A 15611-nucleotide genomic window follows, 5' to 3' on the forward strand; every position below is an offset into this window, starting at 1 on the left:
AAATTCAAAACAATGAAAATTCCTCACCATTCTCATGCACCTCTTTATCAGCTCCTTCAGGACAAAACTGCCATCACATCAACTACATGGTGGCTTGCCACTGATATAGGGATGGTGGCTGTTTGTCTGCTACATCACTGGGGGAAGGGAACAGGAGTCGATCTGGGAGATGGACTTCCCTTTTCTATGGCTTTTCTGCTCTTGCTGCTGCGGCTGCTCTGAGTGGAAGACAAGGTCCCCAGACTAGTACTGGTGCTGCAGGGCTGGTGCTTTCATTAGGCAAATTAGGCAGTTGCCTAGATCGCCAAAATGTTTGGCAGTGCCAAAATCCTGCTAGCATGAGGCCCAATCAGGTGCTGTGCCAAAGCCAGTATTGACAAAGAAGGGAGTGATATGCTGGAAGTACTGCTGGTGATAGAAGGAAGTGCTGTACTGGAGGTAAGTTGGAGGAGGAGGTGCATGACCAAAGGTTCACCTAAGGCATCAAATGCTCTTGCATCAGCTCTGGGGCATTGTTTTTGCAAATGAAGTTGCATATCACTGTTTGAAAAATGATCCAGTATCTTTCCTCTACTGATGGCCTTCCAACAGTGAATGCATTCTGCAAAACACTGTTCCTCCAGATATCGTAAAGTGTCTCTACACCTCTGTTATCTTGCGGGATCCCCTCTCCCTCTCTGGATTATTGGATGCTGCTCCTGGGGCTGGGGCTGAGGAAGAGCCATGAGGGGAAAGGACAAGGGCATCTCTCATACTTTCCACTACTGCTTTTCCTGGGGGGTGTTTGTGGCCCCAGGAATATCACTTCCTACCTCTTGTATCTTCCCAGTGGATAACACACTGGTAACTAGACTCCCCAAACCCTCCTGAGCTACAAGATGTTCAATGTTATCCTCAGAGTCTAAAAATCTCCGACATGATTCATCTGAATTAGCTGTTTCTCTAAAGATCTCCTGCACACACTGTGCATAAGGAAACAGAGGGGAAGGCTGTTTTGGTTTTTGTTCCTCCACTCCTAGTGCCCTCCCCCCCCCCCCCCCCCCCCCACACACACCCATTGCTGCTGTCACCCTCCAGTGACTCTTCTTCTTCTCTCCTTGCACCATAGGAACAGTTGTTTCAGCTTCTTACCCAACCCTGCCTCTGTAAATAGTTTCCTCCTCCTAAAAACATTTCTCCTTATCTTGGTCAAGGACTTTTAATCCTATCAGTACTGCTTATTAGGGATGTGAATCGTTTTTCAACGATTAAAATTATCGTCCGATAATGTTTATATCGTCTTAAATCGTTATAGAACACGATACAATAGAAATTCTAACGATTTATCGTTAAAAATCGTTAAATCGTGTTAGTGCGCACTAACTCGAGTTAGTGCGCACTAACTCCCCGTTAGTGCGCACTAACTCGATTTAGTGCGCACTAACTGAAAATGATACAAATAAACACTTTCCAGGTCACTGAAGGTCAGTTAGGAATGAATATGTGTTCCTATTGGCTGGCTGCCCTCTTATCTATTGATATTACCAAGGTTACCACTGAGGTGATGGTTGGGGGGATGGGAAATGGAACTGGAAACTAACGAACACCAACAGAAAATGAAACAAAGTGTTCACACTTCCCAGGTCAGTAAAGGTCACTTAGGAATGAATATGTATGTATGTATTCCTATTGGCTGGCTGGGCTCTTATCTATTGATGTTACCAATATGGTTGGGGGGATGTGAAATGGAAACAGTTGGAAGCTTGACAAAAAAAGTAATGTAATGATCAGCACTCACGTGACTAGAACTTGTTTGTTTATTATTTTTGTTAGCAGGCACCTGAAATGCTAGTGCATGTTGAATTTGCCAATCACTGTGCATTTTAGAAAGGTGGTCCTGGCTGGAACTGTACACAGTTCAAATATATGTAATTGATTGTTGGTAAGTGTATTTTTTAAGTAGCCACACTGGCACCAGTATGTTTACTTTTCCTCCTACTTAACACACTAGCTCAGCTTTGTAAGAAGGGCTTCTCTGCTTGTGTGTTGTTTTTGTTTGGTGTGAGGAGAGCAGAAACATCAGATCTTTATTCAATCTACTACAGTCATCTCTTACAGTGCCCTATCCCTATTAATACCAGGAGTGTTGTGATCTTCCTGCACACAGTGCCCTAACCCTGATACCAGTCTGAGACAGCTCCCTCCCTGCATTACTAGTGAGAGGCTGGCTTCACAGACAGGGGGGAGCTGCCTGACCCTCACTCCTGACTTCCCCCATGTCCCAGCTATTGAATGGTGTGTGGGTGAGGGGGGGGGGGGGGAGGATGGTGAAGTCTGAGACAGCTCCCTCCCTGCATTACTAGTGAGAGGCTGGCTTCACAGACAGGGGGGAGCTGCCTGACCCTCACTCCTGACTTCCCCCATGTCCCAGCTAGTGAATGGTTGTGTGGGTGAGGGGGGGGGGAGGATGGTGAAGTCTGAGACAGCTCCCTCCCTGCATTACTAGTGAGAGGCTGGCTTCGCAGACAGGGGGGAGCTGCCTGACCCTCACTCCTGACTTCCCCCATGTCCCAGCTAGTGAATGGTGTGTGGGTGAGGGGGGGGGGGGTGGGAGGATGGTGAAGTCTGAGACAGCTCCCTCCCTGCATTACTAGTGAGAGGCTGGCTTCACAGACAGGGGGGAGCTGCCTGACCCTCACTCCTGACTTCCCCCATGTCCCAGCTAGTGAATGGTGTGCGGGTGAGGGGGGGGGGAGGATGGTGAAGTCTGAGACAGCTCCCTCCCTGCATTACTAGTGAGAGGCTGGCTTCACAGACAGGGGGGAGCTGCCTGACCCTCACTCCTGACTTCCCCCATGTCCCAGCTAGTGAATGGTGTGTGGGTGAGGGGGGGGGGGGAGGATGGTGAAGTCTGAGACAGCTCCCTCCCTGCATTACTAGTGAGAGGCTGGCTTCACAGACAGGGGGGAGCTGCCTGACCCTCACTCCTGACTTCCCCCATGTCCCAGCTAGTGAATGGTGTGTGGGTGAGGGGGGGGGGAGGATGGTGAAGTCTGAGACAAGCTCCCTCCCTGCATTACTAGTGAGAGGCTGGCTTCACAGACAGGGGGGAGCTGCCTGACCCTCACTCCTGACTTCCCCCTTGTCCCAGCTAGTGAATGGTGTGTGGGTGAGGGGGGGGGGGAGGATGGTGAAGTCTGAGACAGCTCCCTCCCTGCATTACTAGTGAGAGGCTGGCTTCACAGACAGGGGGGAGCTGCCTGACCCTCACTCCTGACTTCCCCCATGTCCCAGCTAGTGAATGGTGTGTGGGTGAGGGGGGGGGGGAGGATGGTGAAGTCTGAGACAGCTCCCTCCCTGCATTACTAGTGAGAGGCTGGCTTCACAGACAGGGGGGAGCTGCCTGACCCTCACTCCTGACTTCCCCCATGTCCCAGCTAGTGAATGCTGTGTGGGTGAGGGGGGGGGGGAGGATGGTGAAGTCTGAGACAGCTCCCTCCCTGCATTACTAGTGAGAGGCTGGCTTCGCAGACAGGGGGGGGCTGCCTGACCCTCACTCCTGACTTCCCCCATGTCCCAGCTAGTGAATGGTGTGTGGGTGAGGGGGGGGGGGGGAGGATGGTGAAGTCTGAGACAGCTCCCTCCCTGCATTACTAGTGAGAGGCGGGCTTCACAGACAGGGGGGAGCTGCCTGACCCTCACTCCTGACTTCCCCCATGTCCCAGCTAGTGAATGATGTGTGGGTGAGGGGGGGGGGAGGAGGATGGTGAAGTCTGAGACAGCTCCCTCCCTGCATTACTAGTGAGAGGCTGGCTTCACAGACAGGGGGGAGCTGCCTGACCCTCACTCCTGACTTCCCCCATGTCCCAGCTAGTGAATGGTGTGTGGGTGAGGGGGGGGGGGTGGATGGTGAAGTCTGAGACAGCTCCCTCCCTGCATTACTAGTGAGAGGCTGGCTTCACAGACAGGGGGGAGCTGCCTGACCCTCACTCCTGACTTCCCCCATGTCCCAGCTAGTGAATGGTGTGAGGGTGAGGGGGGGGGGGGGGGGATGGTGAAGTCTGAGACAGCGCCCTCCCTGCATTACTAGTGAGAGGCTGGCTTCGCAGACAGGGGGGAGCTGCCTGACCCTCACTCCTGACTTCCCCCATGTCCCAGCTAGTGAATGGTGTGTGGGTGAGGGGGGGGGGGGGGAGGATGGTGAAGTCTGAGACAGCTCCCTCCCTGCATTACTAGTGAGAGGCTGGCTTCACAGACAGGGGGGAGCTGCCTGACCCTCACTCCTGACTTCCCCCATGTCCCAGCTAGTGAATGGTGTGTGGGTGAGGGGGGGGGGGAGGATGGTGAAGTCTGAGACAGCTCCCTCCCTGCATTACTAGTGAGAGGCTGGCTTCACAGACAGGGGGGAGCTGCCTGTCCCTCACTCCTGACTTCCCCCATGTCCCAGCTAGTGAATGGTGTGTGGGTGAGGGGGGGGGGTGGATGGTGAAGTCTGAGACAGCTCCCTCCCTGCATTACTAGTGAGAGGCTGGCTTCACAGACAGGGGGGAGCTGCCTGACCCTCACTCCTGACTTCCCCCATGTCCCAGCTAGTGAATGGTGTGTGGGTAAGGGGGGGGGGAGGATGGTGAAGTCTGAGACAGCTCCCTCCCTGCATTACTAGTGAGAGGCTGGCTTCACAGACAGGGGGGAGCTGCCTGACCCTCACTCCTCCGGGGTATTGTGATCTTCCTGCACACAGTGCCCTATCCCTGATACCAGGGGTGTTGTGATCTTCCTGCATGCAGTGCCCTATCCCTATTAATACCAGGAGTGTTGTGATCTTCCTGCATGCAGTGCCCTATCCCTATTAATACCAGGAGTGTTGTGATCTTCCTGCATGCAGTGCCCTATCCCTGATATCGGGATGTGTGCAAGAAGATCACAACACCCCTGGTATCAGGAATAGGGCACTGTGTGCAGGAAGATCACAACACCCCCAGTATCAGGAATAGGGCACTGTGTGCAGGAAGATCATAACACCCCTGGTATTAGGGATAGGGCACTGTGTGCAGGAAGATCACAACACTCCTGGTATTAATAGGGATAGGGCACTGTGTGCAGGAAGATCACAATACCCCTGGTATCAGGGTTAGGGCACAAGTTCTAGTCACATTGACTGATCAAGCTACCAACTGTTTCCATTTCCCATCCCCCATATACTGTCAGTAGGAAACTTGGTAACATGGTAACATGAATAAATAAGAGGGCAGCCAATAGGAATACATATTCATTCCTAAACTGACCTTAACTGACCTGAAAAGTGTCAAATTGTATCATTTTCAGTTAGTGCGCACTAACTCCCAGTTAGTGCGCACTAACTCCCGTTAGTGCGCACTAACTCGAGTTAGTGCGCACTAATCGGAAAAAACGATTTTTAACGATTTTTTAACTAAAAAATCGTGCCTAAGACGATTTTCTTGCCCTGCCACACGATTTCTATCGTTAAGACGATATGGAAAACGATTCACATCCCTACTGCTTATGGGTAGCCTTAGGGCCCCCACCCCCTCCCCCCTGGAGGAACAGCCTTTCCTCTTCCTCTGCTATTTCCACATTGGTTCCTTGATGCCAGGGGCATGATGAATTTTAAACAGATCACTTGGGGGTTTTGATTTTCCATGTACACCCAGCCATGTGGACACACTCAGACAGTATATAGTCACTTTTGTTAGAAACAGAGCATACAATTCTGTCTGCTTGCTGACTATAGATGTACCCTAATCAAGTGACGCTTTGTGAAAGAGTGACACACAAACACACATGGTGAAAGTACATACACTGACTTCTTAACACACACAGAAAGACCGAGAGGAAAGGCTGCTGTGCCTGCCTGTTACTGTATACTACTGTTGATAGTGAAACACAGATTGTTCTATTCTACTGCAGAGTCTGCAGGCAGATGCACCGCAGACTCTGCAAACTGACACATTATGGAAGAGTCACACACACACACACAGTGGAAGTACATATACTGACTCCTTTCCACATAGAGAAAGACTGAGAAAGCCTGCCTGTTACTATATGACATTGCTGACAGTGATCACTTTATCTGAAAAACTGGAAAAAATGTGACTTGATACAAATACAATCCCAAAACAAAAAAGTCACATGTGTCACACAGTTCATTGGTTTACCCTCATAGGTGGGCTAATGTACACTTCCGCTGATTTAGCGTTTATAACTTTTATGCCCAGATATCTCTCTGGCTGCCCAGTCATAATTCAATCACAGGGTAACCTTTTAATGAACCGTGGTTAACATTGCCGCTTACGTGCTGCTATTTGGTTAAAGCAGAACCTTCTTAAACATGAGTTTCACCTAATTTTTTTTCAAAAATTTTTTTTCTTAAAGATCTCCAATTATATTAATATTCTTCATCAAATTGAATGGTTGTACTTATCCCGTTATCATAGCACAATATCCAGCATCCGTAGAGCGTCCTTTGCTCGCTCTGCTGGTTTACCTGAGTTTACGGAGCGTACTCAGCTCTGCTATCTTGCCCTCGAAGTTTTTTTTATCCTTCTTCTTCAGGGGCTTAAATAAACATTGGAGAATAAAGCGATCTCTGTGGCATGTATTAGAGCCGCAGAGATCGCTTTTATCTAATACATGCCACAGAGATCGCTTTATTCTCCAATGTTTATTCAAGCCCCTGAAGAAGAAGGATAAAAAAAACTTCGAGGGCAAGATAGCAGAGCTGAGTACGCTCCGTAAACTCAGGTAAACCAGCAGAGCGAGCAAAGAACGCTCTACGGACGCTGGATATTGTGCTATGATAACGAGATAAGTACAACCATTCAATTTGATGAAGAATATTAATATAATTGGAGATCTTTAAGAAAAACACTTTTTGAAAAAAAATTATGTGAAACTCATGTTTGAGAAAGTTCTGCTTTAACCAAATAGCAGCACGTAAGCGGCAATGTTAACCATGGTTCATTAAAAGGTTACCCTGTGATTGAATTACGACTGGGCAGCCAGAGAGATATCTGGGCATAAAAGTTATAAACGCTAAATCAGCGGAAGTGTACATTAGCCCATCTATGAGGGTAAACCAATGAACTGTGTGACACATGTGACTTTTTTGTTTTGGGATTGCTGACAGTGAAGCACAGACCTGTCTATACTTGTGCTACAGAGACTGTAGACAAAGTCAATGTATCTGCACTGCTGAGTTATTATCCCTGCTGATTCTGATACTGTAGTCCTCTAAGAGAGAGATTACAGTGACTCCTATGGCACAGTGATAAAAGCCAATAGCCTACCTTGCTTCCTTCTACCTAAATCTCTTTTAAACTTTTTCTTTCATTCTGACAAAGAGCTTCAGACCCTCTATGTTCCCTCTTTGAGAATCAATAGAAGAATGAGTGAACAAAACTGTGCCTGCTCAAAATAAAGTTTTTCTTTCATTTTCAGATTGAAAAAACATAAGGCAATCACACTGGGAAGGCAGGTTGAAAAAATGTTTCACTTTGATTGATCCTGCTCTTTTCTTGCCCCTTCCCAACCCGGTTCCACTATGCCTGACTTCAAGGGGAAAAAAAGTTTTCCTTGCCCCACATGCTACAATGTATTAAACAAACAAATGAAACAAAAGTTTGGTGGCATTTTTGAAAGCATTGTCCATTTGTTTTTGAAACAATGAACCAAACCAGAAATGGACAGATTCATTGTATTTTACCCATTCATTTCAAACTAATGCACATCCCTTCTGAAATATAGCCCCCTAATCAAATTAGGCAGCAATATTTAACTACTCTAAATGGGGCAGGTTTCAAACCCTTTGATCTAGCCAGCTAACTCTTTAGCTATCTGTAATCCCCTAACAAGGTACATAAAATTATAGAATGGGGCTTTCCTATTGTTTAAGGGTCATCCCTTCCAAATTTGTTTGATGGACTCTTGAAATGGTCATGCAGATAGTGAAGTAGACCTTAGGGTTAACAGCACGATTAGGTATGACTCCATTCTCTTCTCTTACTGACTAACAGAGAGGATACCCATTAACTCTCCTCCATGAAATCTGAGCCCATGTTTCATCCCAGTTCTGGCTAAATAAGCGTGGCAGATATCAAGTTTCAAAATTCCCAACAATTAACTTTTTTTTGTCTGGATGAACCAGGCAGCAACTCAAAATTACATGTTTACCACTGAATGCATCAGAAATTCATGGATTCCCAAAAGTCAGCATTTTACAAGGCATCAAGAAATTCTGGGAACATAGTAGTGCATTCCTTTGTCGGGTATTTTCTAAATTACGCTTTCATCCTAACCCTAGTTAAGGAGTGGGGTTCGCTCTATAGCATATCCTTATCAATATTCACATCCAATGCAACTTCAGGTTACCTAATTTACTCACTCATCTTCTAGTCATAGACCTTTTCCTCAGACTCCTATGCCACCATTCTCTCGGTGCAGGTTCCCCAGACCACTGCACCTCAAGGGACATTCTGGGGCACTCTGCTTCGAGGTCTCACTCTACTCCTGAATTTCTGACCCGCTTCCTCAGAGGAAGGAATTACTTCTTCTTCCATTCACCTCCTGGCTGGTTCTTCTTCTACCACTTTGGATAATTCCTCAGGAGGAGAAAGAAACCCACTCCATGCCACTACATAGCCACAGGCTTCTCCCCTTGTGGGGAAGAGCCCCTGCGGCCCAGCTACTCCTGCAGTGCACATACTGGAGATCCCTCTTACCTGCCCTTCTTCAATAAGGGCAGGAACCAAAGGGCAAAACACACCAAAAGTTCCCATTTTTATAACTCCTGCTACACCTAGACCACCCAATCAGAAAACCCCCAACTCTTTAAAGGAACATACACACCATTTCCCCACAAACATTATCCATTCAATACAATGCTCACTATATAAAATGCCATCCAGTGGTCTTTGAGTTGTACTATATGCGGCCGATTTTAAATTTCACGCACAGGGGGTATATTTGTGCGCGCTATCTGGTGCGCACAAATGAACATCCGATTTTATAACATGTGCGCGCTATCGCGCGCATGTTATTAAATCCAGGGTCGGTGCACACAAGTGGATGCACACTTGTGCACCTTGCACGCGCCGAGCCCAAGGGGAGCCTCGATGGCTTTCCCCATTCCCTCCAAGGCCGCTCTGAAATCAGAGCGGCCTTGGAGGGAAATTTTTTTTGGATCCCCCCACCTTTCCCTCCCTATCTAACCCATCCCCCGGCCCTACCTAAATCCTCCCCCACCTTATTCAATGGAGTTACACCTGCCTCTGGCAGGCATAACTTGCGCGTGCCAGCAGGCTGCCGGTGGGTGAACCTCCGGCACGGCCGATGTGCCGGAGGACTTGGGAACGCCCCTAGCCCCACCCCTGGACCGCTGTCACGCCCCCATCCCTGCCCCGGACCACCGCCACGACCCCGTCCCCGTCCCCAACCCACCCATTTTCAAAAGCTCCGGGACATACGCGTGTCCCGGGCCTTGCGCGCGCCGCCGAGCCTATGCAAAAAATAGGCTCGGCGCGCGTAGGGGTAGGTTTTCGGGGGTTACACGTGTAACCCTTTGAAAATCTACCCCTATGTGCACAAAACATTTAAATATTTTTGCAGACAAGACAACAATGAAATTCCCCAGATCTCCTCCACCCAAAGCCTCTTATATAGCTGCCAGAATCAAAAAGATAGCACCATATTTTGAAATCCTTTCTGGGGGGCCTCCCTACATATCTGACTGTTCTGAAACTTGCCAAAGAGGTTCAAGGTAAGTGTTTTCTTAAAGACATGTGTTCAATTTTCAATGGACTTAATGCAGTATTTGTTTGTTTCTAAGATATGAGGATATCCAGAATGCTGGATCACTTAATGCAAATTATTTGAACATCATTAAGTGACTCTGAAAACGTGCTTTCTATCTGAATTAGAAAATGAAGTTGCATAAGTGTTTTCAATAGGTCTATTCACATTAGGAAGTTTCAATTTGGAAACAAGAAAGAAAATCACATTTGATTTTTAATTATTATCACATTTATAGACTAATCCTCCCACAGAGGCTACAAAGCAATTTCTTGCAGAGTTTGCCAATGTTTAGAAAAGGAAATATATTTACCAGGTTATTTCATACCTGCTGGCAGGTTAAGGTCTGTTGGGAAAGTTCTCAGTAGCACTATGTCAGCTTCCTCTCATTGTATTCTGCAGAAGAACAAGATGATGAAAAAAAAAAAGCCAATATGTCCATATTTCACTAGACCAGGCACAGCATTCAACCTGATTGTAGTAGCTCAGATGTAAACAGTACATAAAAGAACTAATAGGGCACAGGACACTAAAAACTGTACAACTACATGGGACTTGTACTTTCTGCCTAAAGCAAGTCTGCTCTGAGGCAAAATGAAACACCTCAGCGAGCACAAAACTGGTCAGAGAAGTGCCAGAGCAAAGAGATAACGTCCTTCTGCTCCTCCTGCACTATGTGAACACAAAGTCACCTCTTAAAAATACAGCAGCAATTAGGCGATGCTGGAATGCACGGTTCTCTGCTATTGTAGAGTATGCTCAGGGCAGCAGAAAAACACAGTAATAAATGGAAAGGTTAATGGGCATCTAGTGGAAACTAAATTGCCTCCGAGAGATAGCATGGATCTGTCACCTTGATCTCAGGTTAAGTCTTTGAACCATGTCTTTTTCATATGTCAGCATAGTTGCTTTTCACATCTGTGTAGGTCACTGATTGTTTCTAGTATCACCCACATCACAAAATTTGTATCCATTGTTGCAATAATGTCAGGTAGGGGACTTGATAAGATAACACTTTGCCATCCTTTTAGTCAAGCCACATCAAGAGAAATGAAAATACATTAATTACTATAATAATGCATAGACAGATAGATATAGATATATTGATCTGAGAAATATGTATCTAACTTAGAATATATAAAATGGTATCAGACTTGATTTGTGATCAGACTGCTAGGGGTGTGAATCGTGTGATCGATCGTCTTAACGATCGATTTTGGCTGGGGGGGGGGGAAATCTTATCGTCATGTTGTTGTTTTTTTAAAAATAGTTAAAAATCGTAAATCGGGGGAGGGCGGGAAAACCGGCACACCAAAAAAACCCTAAAACCCACCCCGAACCTTTAAAACAAATCCCCCACCCTCCCGAACCCCCCCAGAATGTTTTAAATTACCTGGGGTCCAGTGGGGGGGGTCCCGAAGCGATCTCCCTCTCTCTGGCCACGACTGCGTTGAGAGAAATGGCGCCCGTGCTACCTTTGCCCTGTCACATGATAAGGGCAAAGGGCCACCGGCGCCATTTCTCTCAAAGCAGTCGTGGCCAGAGAGAGGGAGATCGCGTCGGGACCCCTCCACTGGACCCCAGGTAATTTAAAACATTTTGGGGGGGTTCGGGAGGGTGGGGGATTTGTTTTAAAGGTTCGGGGTGGGTTTTAGGGTTTTTTTGGTGTGCCGGTTTTCCCGCGCCCTATTTAACGATACAATACAAATGCCCCTGACGATAAATCGGGGGCATTTGTATTGTATCGTGCACTCTAACGATTTTGGACGATTTTAAAATTATCTGACGATAATTTTAATCGTTCAAAAATGATTCACATCCTTTAGCATTGAGATGATTGAGATTCCCAAAACCATCACTCGGTCAGTAATGGGTTCCTCTTCCAAATGTGTCCAGTTTGCCTCCGTGCACTCATTCTCTTGTTTCTCCCTACAAATCAATGGCTTCCAGACCTCAGAGCTAAGGTGGCAAAAGGTTCCAAAGGCAGCAAGAAGCCCCAAGACACTTATACTAACGACTGGACTATTAAAGTCCAATATCCAAGGAAGTATGGATGATGCCTACTTTGCAGGCTAAGGAATACATTTTCAAAGGCTTATGCGCCTTTTAAGCAGCTGAAAATCGAGTTAACATGCTTGAATCACTCATATCCGGGTAAGTGGATTTTTAACTACTTGAAAAATGTGGATAAAGTTTTTGCTGCAAATCCATCAACACAAACCCTGTGATCCCCGCAAAGGGGCCTCCTTGAGGTACCCTCAATAAGAATGGCGTGATTGTCTTTGATAAGAGACTGTGCATTCTCTGGGGCTGCACCCTCCATATGGAATACTATCCCTGAAGCTCTAAAACCTCATGGAATGCACAAAAACATGTAAAACATTCCTTAAATCACTTATCCTGGACTGGCTTTTGCATGATTTCTTTGCGAACATAACATCTTCCAGTCTGCGGATTATTTAATTTCAATCTTGGTGATGGTTGCTTTTTTCTCTAGTTTGCAATTTGTTTTACTTTAATTTTAGTCTGTCTCAAGTTTTAATTTTTTGTATTTATTATGTATGTTATCATGTATTACGCTTAGGGCCTAGGCTCAAGCAATTAATACATTTTAATAAAATACAAATACACGTGTACTGTCATAACGCATGGGCTTTTGGCCTCATGGACAAGAGACATTCTGGGGGGGCAGGGTGGAGAAAGACATTGCAGAGATGTATTTGAAAACTACATGCATACATTTAATTTATAAAAATGCAGGCATTGTAGGTATGATGCTAATGTGAATGCTTTACTCCATGGTTGCATAGCTTGTAAGGGTATGCACGTATTTTTAAGACCCTGACATATTCAGACCAGCCCAATTTCTCTGTGGCAGTGATGTGCACTGTCTTGCAGAGGGACCCGGCTTTGATTCCCAGCTCGGGTGCACTGCTCCCCGCATCAGCATACTGGGACCGACAATATTTTGGAGACGGCCTTCACAGCCCCCTGAAAGGGACAGAATCATAATCATAGTGACCAGGGGCAGCTCAAGGCAATCTACCGCCTGAGGTGAGGGAGGAGATGACGCCCTCTCACTCCACCCCCCCTGCTCGCCCTGTTCCCCCCCATTCCTCCTCCCTTCAGCCACCCCTGGCCTGGCCTCCGGTGATGGTGGCGTCATCCCTCCTCCCCCCTCCACACCGCTGGCCTGGCTCCAACTGTGGCATCGTCATCCCTTCTCCCTCCTCTATGCCACTGGCCTGACCTCTGGTGGTGGCGGCATCGTCCCTCCTCCCACCTCCATGCCTTTAGCCTGGCCTCCAGTGATGGCGGCCCATGGTAGCGGCCCTCCACCTTTTTTTGCCGCCACCGGCCTGGGTTGGCAGCCGTGGCAGGGGCAGGCAGGGTGAGGCGGACACCACACGCGTTTGTGATAAATTGCAGGAGATAAATTGCAGATTTAAAGGGGCTGTGGCGGGAAAGCTTTCTGCGGCCCTGGATGTCAGGGTCAGCCAGACGCATTATTTAAGGCAGCCCCTGCTGCCCAAACCTTGCCTCAGCAACAGGTCGGACTCCAGCGAGTTAGTGAGTTGCTCCATGTTCCTGCTTCACCGTGTTCCTGCTCCAGCTCCTGCTCCTCCTCGTTCCTGCTCCTTGGCCCATGCTCCTGGCCCAGATCCGCTCTCCCTGTTCCTTGTTCTTCTAGTCTTGACCTCGGTATGTTTGGATTTCGTCTGCTAGCTGCCTGCCCCAACCTCTGGCCTGTTTCTTGAATTCGTCTGTCTGCTGCCTGCCCCTGACCTTGGCCCGTCTGATTCTGCTTCTGCCTGTCATGCTCCAGGATTCATCGCTCAGAAACCTGCGCCTAAGTCCAGCCAACCCCAAGGGCTCAACCTGCGGGGAACGAGGGTTGGTAGTGGTGAAGGTCCAGTTGGATCTCTGCACCACTCTGCACCACCTGCTGACGACGGAGACCTGCAGAGGGGATCTCCTCCTGCAGGTAGCGTCAACCCCGCCTCGGCCCAAGGATCCACACTGCAACAGAACCGCCCCTGATAATGACATCTACCGGCTGAATTTAGGATCCATGATTGCAGGGCTTGGCAAAGAGCTTTGGGGTGCAACTCCTGGTCAATTGCTGTTGCTGCAGTGACTGAAATAAAGTAAATTGTGAAGAGGATATAATAAAATGGGAGGTGTAGGAAATCCCTGTAGTTGTGAACGAAGGTCCATGGTGCCCGATCCCAGTCCTGATTCCAATCAAGCTAGAAGCCCAAAGGAGGAGGAAGGAAGTGCTGAGAGGTAGTGGGAAACCCTGATACTTAAGCATAAAGTGCATGGTTGCATTGTGTTTTGAAAACCAGCTTGTTTTGTATAGGCTTAGAACTATGCATATACTTTTACTGTAAGGGGCCCTATTGAAATGTTACTTTTAAAAATGCAAACACTTATACCAAAGTTCTATTCAATGAAATCAATTATCTGAGGATGCCTGAACAGAAACACCTCAGTACCTAAAGGACAGACAGAGGAGATAAATCCCGAGATACGTTAAAGGAACAGGAGAAGCTTAATGAAGGGGCTGACGCATGGAAAAGCCAGGGTCAAAAGCAGCATGGTGTGAAGCATGAACTCTTCCTCAGGCCAGGACGGAATGACTCTCTGAATTATAGGTGAGTTTCCTTTTATATTAGTCCATCCGCTTCTGAGGGAGATCAGCTTGTAAAAGGATCAATTAATGTGCAAGTGACTGTGTGCAGGAAACACACTTCAATAAGACGGAGCACAAACACATAAATTGTTAGGAAAAGGTTTTTAGTTTCACTGCTCAATTCATGAGTAGTAAATCTACAAGCCAGCAATAGCATCTTATCCGTCACGAGTGAGCAGTGAGAACAAAGCCTACACCTGATAGACAAGCATTCTGTAACCTTTCTATTTTACTTACAAATGACATTTTATTTGAACAGATGTTTCTATTGCTGATTCAAACTCTAATCCTATGGGGCTTAATTCACCAACAAATTTTGAGCTTCTGGAAGATAAATAGTGAGGGAGAGATTGCAAAAGTAAATATTGGGAAAATGCAAAAATATTCACAAGAACCAGAAAACATATGTTTGGGGCACATAAAGAGGAACCACTACAGTCACATCACTAACATTTACCTCTCTACCTACTGACCTGCATAAAAGAATGAGTACATTGAAAAACATAGTGCTTGCCCCTTTTATTTGTCTGTGAGAAGCCTAAGACCGGGATATATTTATTTATTCCCCTAGAGTAAATAACCAATTCACATTTACCCGTTCTAGACCTCTCATGATTTTAAAGATTGCTATCATATCCCCCCTCAGTCGTCTCTTCTCCAAGCTGAAAAGTCCTAACCTCTTTAGTCTTTCCTCATAGGGGAGCTGTTCCCTTCCCTTTTTCATTTTGGTCGCCCTTCTCTGTACCTTCTCCATCGCAACTATATCCTTTTTGAGATGTGGCGACCAGAATTGTACACAGTATTCAAGGTGTGGTCTCACTAAGGAGCAATACAGAAGCATTATGATATTTTCTGTTTTATTCACCATTCCCTTACTAATAATTCCTAACAATCTGTTTGCTTTTTTGACTGCTGCAGCACACTGAGCTGACGCTTTCAACGTATTATCCAATATGAAATCTAGATCTTTTTCCAGGGTGGTAGCTCCTAATATGGAACCTAACATCATGTAACTATAGCAAGTGTTATTTTTCCCTATATGCATCACCTTGAACTTGTCCATCTGCCATTTGGATGCCTAATCTTCCAGTCTCGCAAGGTCCTCCTGCAATTTATCACAAACGCGTGT

The sequence above is a fragment of the Rhinatrema bivittatum genome, chromosome 5 (genome assembly GCF_901001135.1).
Source record: "Rhinatrema bivittatum chromosome 5, aRhiBiv1.1, whole genome shotgun sequence".
In the NCBI taxonomy this organism is placed as follows: domain Eukaryota; kingdom Metazoa; phylum Chordata; class Amphibia; order Gymnophiona; family Rhinatrematidae; genus Rhinatrema; species Rhinatrema bivittatum.